Source organism: Chroicocephalus ridibundus, chromosome 2 (assembly GCF_963924245.1).
Source record: "Chroicocephalus ridibundus chromosome 2, bChrRid1.1, whole genome shotgun sequence".
NCBI classification, from domain to species: domain Eukaryota; kingdom Metazoa; phylum Chordata; class Aves; order Charadriiformes; family Laridae; genus Chroicocephalus; species Chroicocephalus ridibundus.
Window position 1 is genome coordinate 92,942,355 of NC_086285.1, and position 6,014 is coordinate 92,948,368.

Consider the following 6,014-nt stretch of genomic DNA (forward strand, 5'->3'; position numbering starts at 1 on the left):
GAATCGGGTAGAACTTCACAGGCGTATTTTTGGATATTAAGTTTTTTTCCCCAATGCCTCTGAATATCAAAATTCATAATGTAAATAAAATAAGACAATCACAGAAACATTTAGTTTGGAAGACACCTATGGAGATCCAAATTCCTCTTTCAAGCTTTGACCAAACTTCAAAACTGGATCAGGTTACTCAGGGAATTATCAAGTTGAGTCCCCAGAATCTCCCATGATGGAGATTCCATTATTTCTGGGCAACTTACTCTAGTGCTTGCCTGCTCACGTGGTGAAGAGGTCCTTCCCTCCATCCAGCTGGGACCTTGATTGCTGCAACTTGTGCCTCTTGCTCTTTGGCTCTTCATCTCAGTGATGACTATGGCTCCATCTTTTCTGTAATTCCTTTCTAGGTAGTGGATGACTGCGATCAGCCCCCTCTCAGCCTTCTTTTTGCAGGCTGAGCAGAAGTTGCTTTCTCAGCCTCTTCCTGCACATAACAGGCTCCAGACCCTTAACCATCTTGGTGCCCCTCCACTGGATTCCCTCCAATTTGTCAAAAAGTGTCATGTTCCAGGAGGCCAAAACTGGGCACAGTACTCCAGATGTCAACTCACAAGTGATGAATAGAGGAAAAGAATCACTTTCCTTGACTGGTTGGCTCTGCTTTTGCCATTGCAGCCCAGGATGTGGCTAGTCTTCATTAAGACAAGGGCACACTGTTGATCCCTTGTAAATCTGCAGTCCACTTGGGCCTCCAAGTCCTTTCCCAGAGGTGCAAGCTGGCCAGACAGCCCCAGCCTGCACGGGTGAATTGGGTGGCTCCGTTCAAAGCACAGGGCTTAGCACCCGTCACTGCCGCACTGCACCAAGTTCCTGTTGGCCCATTCCTTCAGCTCGTCCAAGTCCCTCTGAATGCAAGTCCCGCCTTCCAGGATACCAATCACTCCTCCCAGTTTGGTGGGATTGTTATAAATTCTATTCATACATTACAAAATTGTATTTACATAATAATAAAATAATATGAACAATCTCATCCAGTATAAGGCATTACCTGTGTTTGTATTGTTATCATACATTCTCAGAACTAAATGATGTTGGCATAAATGAAGAAATGGTTTGGATTTCTCTTAAGGATGGTCTGCTTTCATTCCCAAGATGGATGCTAATCCATGTCAGCATGGATTTCGCGCTGAATTTGAAATCTTGGTTTTACTGGGGAACTTCAGAAGGGGAATCTTTAGTAAAAGTCTACAGATCTTGTTAATGCAAATGGCAAGGGAAGAACTCCTCTAAACCACACAGACAGTTAGATTTGGTTCAGTTACATTTCACTAATTTTGCCAAGAGGACCTGCAACATACTTCAAATATTTATGTTAGTAAACCACAAATAACTTAAAATGCATGAGGTCACTGAATAAGAAAACACAAGAACATTTCACAGCAAAAGATAATGTACGTTAAGTGTGGTGGCAAACACCAAGTACAAAATGCAAAGTTTTCAGAGTGTGAGGAGTTATCTCTGAATTCCCATTTGGTGAAACACAACTGCAATGAATATTTATTGCCACCTTATTTAGCAGCATGAACAAAAGGAACTGTTATAAATAAACAACACTATGACAGTTTCACTGCTGGTAGCTTGACGTTCTCGTCTGAAGTCAATCAAACTGAAAGACAAAGCAATCTGGAAAAAGACTAAGTCAAACATCCAAATTACACAGTTTCTATTTTTTGTGTTAACTACCGTCATCGCTGATTTGTCTAAGACTTACTAGTGTGAGGAAGCTGTTGGTGAAATTTGACAGGTGTCAGCATGGCATTTGCGTGCTTCTAGATTGAAATGCATGTAAATTTACATCGCTTGTTTTAAGGTTTCCTTAGCATATCAGAAAAACTTTGAAGTGATGTAAGAGGGGGTGTTAAAATTCACAAAGCAGAGCAATGTCCATTTAAAAGGATGCAATTAAGTGGTTAATAATACAGGGTTAGGGGAAACAGAGAGACAAGCTCTGTCTTTATGGCTTCTTGCAATGTCCCTACTGGTGGCTGTGGCCGCAGTGCCTCACCTCTACCCTTTGATGTACAAATAAAACCACCTCTCCAGTGCAGCTGTGCCGGTAACAGCAGGTGACTCATTTTCAACCTGTTTGTCCTCAGACCTAGTTTGGCAGCCAATTTTATTCGTCAGAGCGAGCAAAGCAAAACTTTAAATGTGTCACTAACTTAACACAAAAATCTCCAGTGCGTATTTAGTAACCCATGTGAAGCCTTTGGCTCAATCCAAGCAATCCGTACATTTGTAAAACATTTGCAAGATCGGTGTGTGAATACAAGACAGGATGCATGCTGTCTAGGTAAGCTCAGAGGCTCGTTGCCCTCAGCGTCCCACAGCTGGCACTTCGCAGGGCTGTGTGTGCTCGTAGTGCACGTGCAGTGCCCTCTCGGTCTCTCTCAGGGCTGCATCTCCTCCCCAGGAGTTCCCCAGGAAGGCCGGAGGAGACACCTACCCAGGAGTTTTTCTTCAGCATCTCTACTGACTGTCATCTTCTGAAATGTGGCACGTGTAATGGACTATTTAATATCGGTTGGTGCTTGTCAGGGAGGGGATATGTAACTGGAAAATTATATTATACCAGCAGGTTGGCCTACTTAATTCTGTTTGTCTAGGTCCTAATACAATTTGAGAGCAACCTTCTTCATCAGGAGTTACCTGCTGCACGGAAGACACAAATCTTTCACACTGACTCCATGCAAACACTTCCCCATGTAATTTCAGTTAAGCTTTCAGATGCCTAAGCATGCATCGGATCTCCCCGTGTAACGCTAAAAAGTAAATCCTCAGTACATGAGCCAAGCTACACACCCAGGCATTCAGCTGGAAGACAGTTCTAAAAACTGCCTAAAAACTTCATCAACAAGAAGTGAGTTCATAACGGACCACCTTGTTGGAGTATGTAAATCGCCACACTAGCCATAATGCTGGTGTAAAATGAAGACACTGTGGTTCCACATCTGTGCCTGAAATTCTTGGGGAAAAAAAAAGAAAAAAGAGTAAAATGTGGCACAGAAAACTCTGAGACTTAAATCCTAAATGCCAGTTAGTTCTACAGTATTTTCTCTGCACAGTCAGCCTACCAATCAAGAATAGATTTCTCTCTATTGCAAGTTCCTGCGGAACGGCAACATCAATAGACATCAGAGCACTGGCCATCACAGCAATCACTGCTTGGCAGCTGTAACTCTGAATGTTTTTCTAAGGGAGTTTTCTAAAAGTATATATATGACACAGTCGTATCACATGCATTTGTTATAATAGACAGGCTTTGTCCCAGCCCTGCTATTTATGCAAGAAGCTCCGTTTTAGGATCTTATGTACCGCTTTGGACAAGGAGAAAGAACTGAGTCTTTTTTTATATAGTACAGTATCATAGCACCAAATAAACAGGCCATACCTATTATCTTTCTTTGGACTCGGGACTGAAGTTTAGGCTAGAATAAAGTCGACATGCTGCCTTTGGGAGAGAAAAAAAAGGCAAGTTCATGAGGTCTTTGACTGCTCAGTTTTTGATTGTTGGACTTTTAGGACTAATTTCTAATGACACAGAAATACGTTCTCATATAAATCATCAGCTCTGTTTTTTGTTGAGTTCTTTCAGTATTTATGTATTCAGAGACAGCTTTCTTTGTTCAATGCCTGCATTCGGTCAAGCAGCTTTTTCAGACTCAAAGAAGGTGCTCCAAAAGGACATAGTCTAAAAAAGCCAGGAAGTAACTTCCGAATACAACTTCACACCTCCCCGGATCCTAGTTTCAAATTAATCATCTGTTCCAGGGACAGCAGATGGAAAATAATATTCCTGATAAAATGTGTCTAATGAGAGCTGGAGGACCTCTGCTGACAGCTGATTTTACAAGAAGTCATAAGGAGATTTTTGACTGGATAAAGGGGCAATATTGAGCAATACTGATGTTTACTGTCTGCAAAAAAAATCCTCCCACTTCTTTGATACTGAGGAACCTTAACAAAGCAGATGACTGGCCAATCCATTTTGATTTTGTCCTCCCAGAGTTTAGAATCTGGAAACGAGTTGGCTTTATTTCTCACTCTCAGAAGTGAGGCAACAGCCTGATTTGAGTTCCACACCACAGCTCCAAATCCTAACGTCCTTCTCAGTTGTCAGGAGGAGGACAGAACACGGAGGAAGCACACACCGCTTTCTAGGATACAAACAAAAAGGACATTATAGGATCTTCTTCAGTGAATCTCCCACAACAGAAAAGCCCCTGGAGCAGCTCGGCAGTCAGCTCCTGCAGTAAGTCCTGTCTACACTGCTGTCCTCCGGCCTTCCTTGTCGCATTTTCTGGTACTGTGCTGTCCTGTGCTCTTCTCCTTTGATCCCTCACCTTTTTTTATCCTGTGTTTTAGCTGCCCAATTGTATCCTCCCCAGCCCATGCTTCTCTCTCTCAGGTCTTGCTCTCTTCCTTCCTCTCACTCACCTTTCCTTTCCCACTTTTCTCATATCCCTTTTTTCAGAATTGTCTGCTGCAAAGAAAGTAGAACCTGGCTAGCGTACCAGCTAGGCAAAACCCATGAACTAATTTTCCCTAAAATAGATCAACCCTCTTTCTAAATCTCTTAATTAACTACATTCCTAGCTATCTCCCTTCCTCCATGGTCAGAAGCACGACGCTTCTGTGGTCCCTGCTGTCCCCTTTTTCCTGCATCTCCCCCAGCACAGGCTGCTCCTGCTATAACCCCTCCTTTCAATAGCAGCAGTCTTATTTTTGGCGCGGCAGGGACTTCATCCTGCCCTAGTTCATGGGCTGTACTTTTCCTTCTTTCTTCCCTGCACGATTTATGGCTGCAGCTTATCACACGCGCTCTGCTCCCCTTCTGCTACAGCTTCAAAGCACTCCAGACTTTTTTTTTTATTTTATTTGCCTCTCCAAGACTCTGAGTGATACAGAGAACCTCCTACAGCCAGAAAGTAACTGTGATTTTTAGCGATGATGTTTGCTATAACTATTTAAAGCACACTTAAGAAGACACATAATAAGTAGGTTTGAGGGAAGTGGTAGCAATCCACCCACCACGCTCCTTTTAGCTAACCCTTTAATTAAATATTAAAGATACGGTTCTCAGGAAGATTTAAAATAACCCACTGACAAAAAAAAAAAAAAAGAGGCAGGTTAAAAAACAGCAAAGAAAGAAATCTCTCCCCCCAAAGGCTTACCACACCTTCATACTGCTTTTAACATAATTTTACTGCGCTGATGAGGGAAGAGCTTTTCTGAAGGGAAATAACAAACCCTAGATCCCTCTATATGTTCTCAAGGACTTCTCACCAGGGATTACAAACTATTTGATGCCTAAACTAAACATACTAGTTTCCTCTTTTTCATAAAGGATAGCAAGAAAATGTTTATAAAACTGAGTAAATAAGTTACCCGAAATGTTATTCCTTACTCAAAAGAGGCACAGAATTGATACGCAGTTTGAGGGGAAAAGCATATACACACATTGATTATGGCACCACCTCCAAATATAAAGCAGGGTGAGATAAATCACAGCAAGATCCGTGCAGATTTGTAGCGTGAAGCATTTTCATTTATAACTGAGATAAGGCACACCAGGTGGGTACCACAAATGGTCAGAGGAGAAAAGAGGAGAGGCAGCTGGTGGAGATGAGAAGTGTAAGAAACCAGCCACGTCTGCAAAACTGAGTGGCTCTGACCTGCCTAACCATTTTGGTGAAGGCTTTGGTTACTTTTTTCCCCTATCTAGCTGACAAACAGCTACACTGACAAAGCATCTACAGATAAACTGAGCAGCGTTTTTGCACAAGTATCTGCTGTGCTGCTTCTCTGCTTGCATTCAAAATCCTTTTTCCTTCCTTACTCTTTTGTTCTTCTCCACTGTGTGTAGTTTTAAATCAAACTCCAAAACTCCAAATTCTCTGTACACTGTTGCTGTAATACAAAGAGAAACTGGTCAACCATTTCGATTTGCTCTTGTGGTA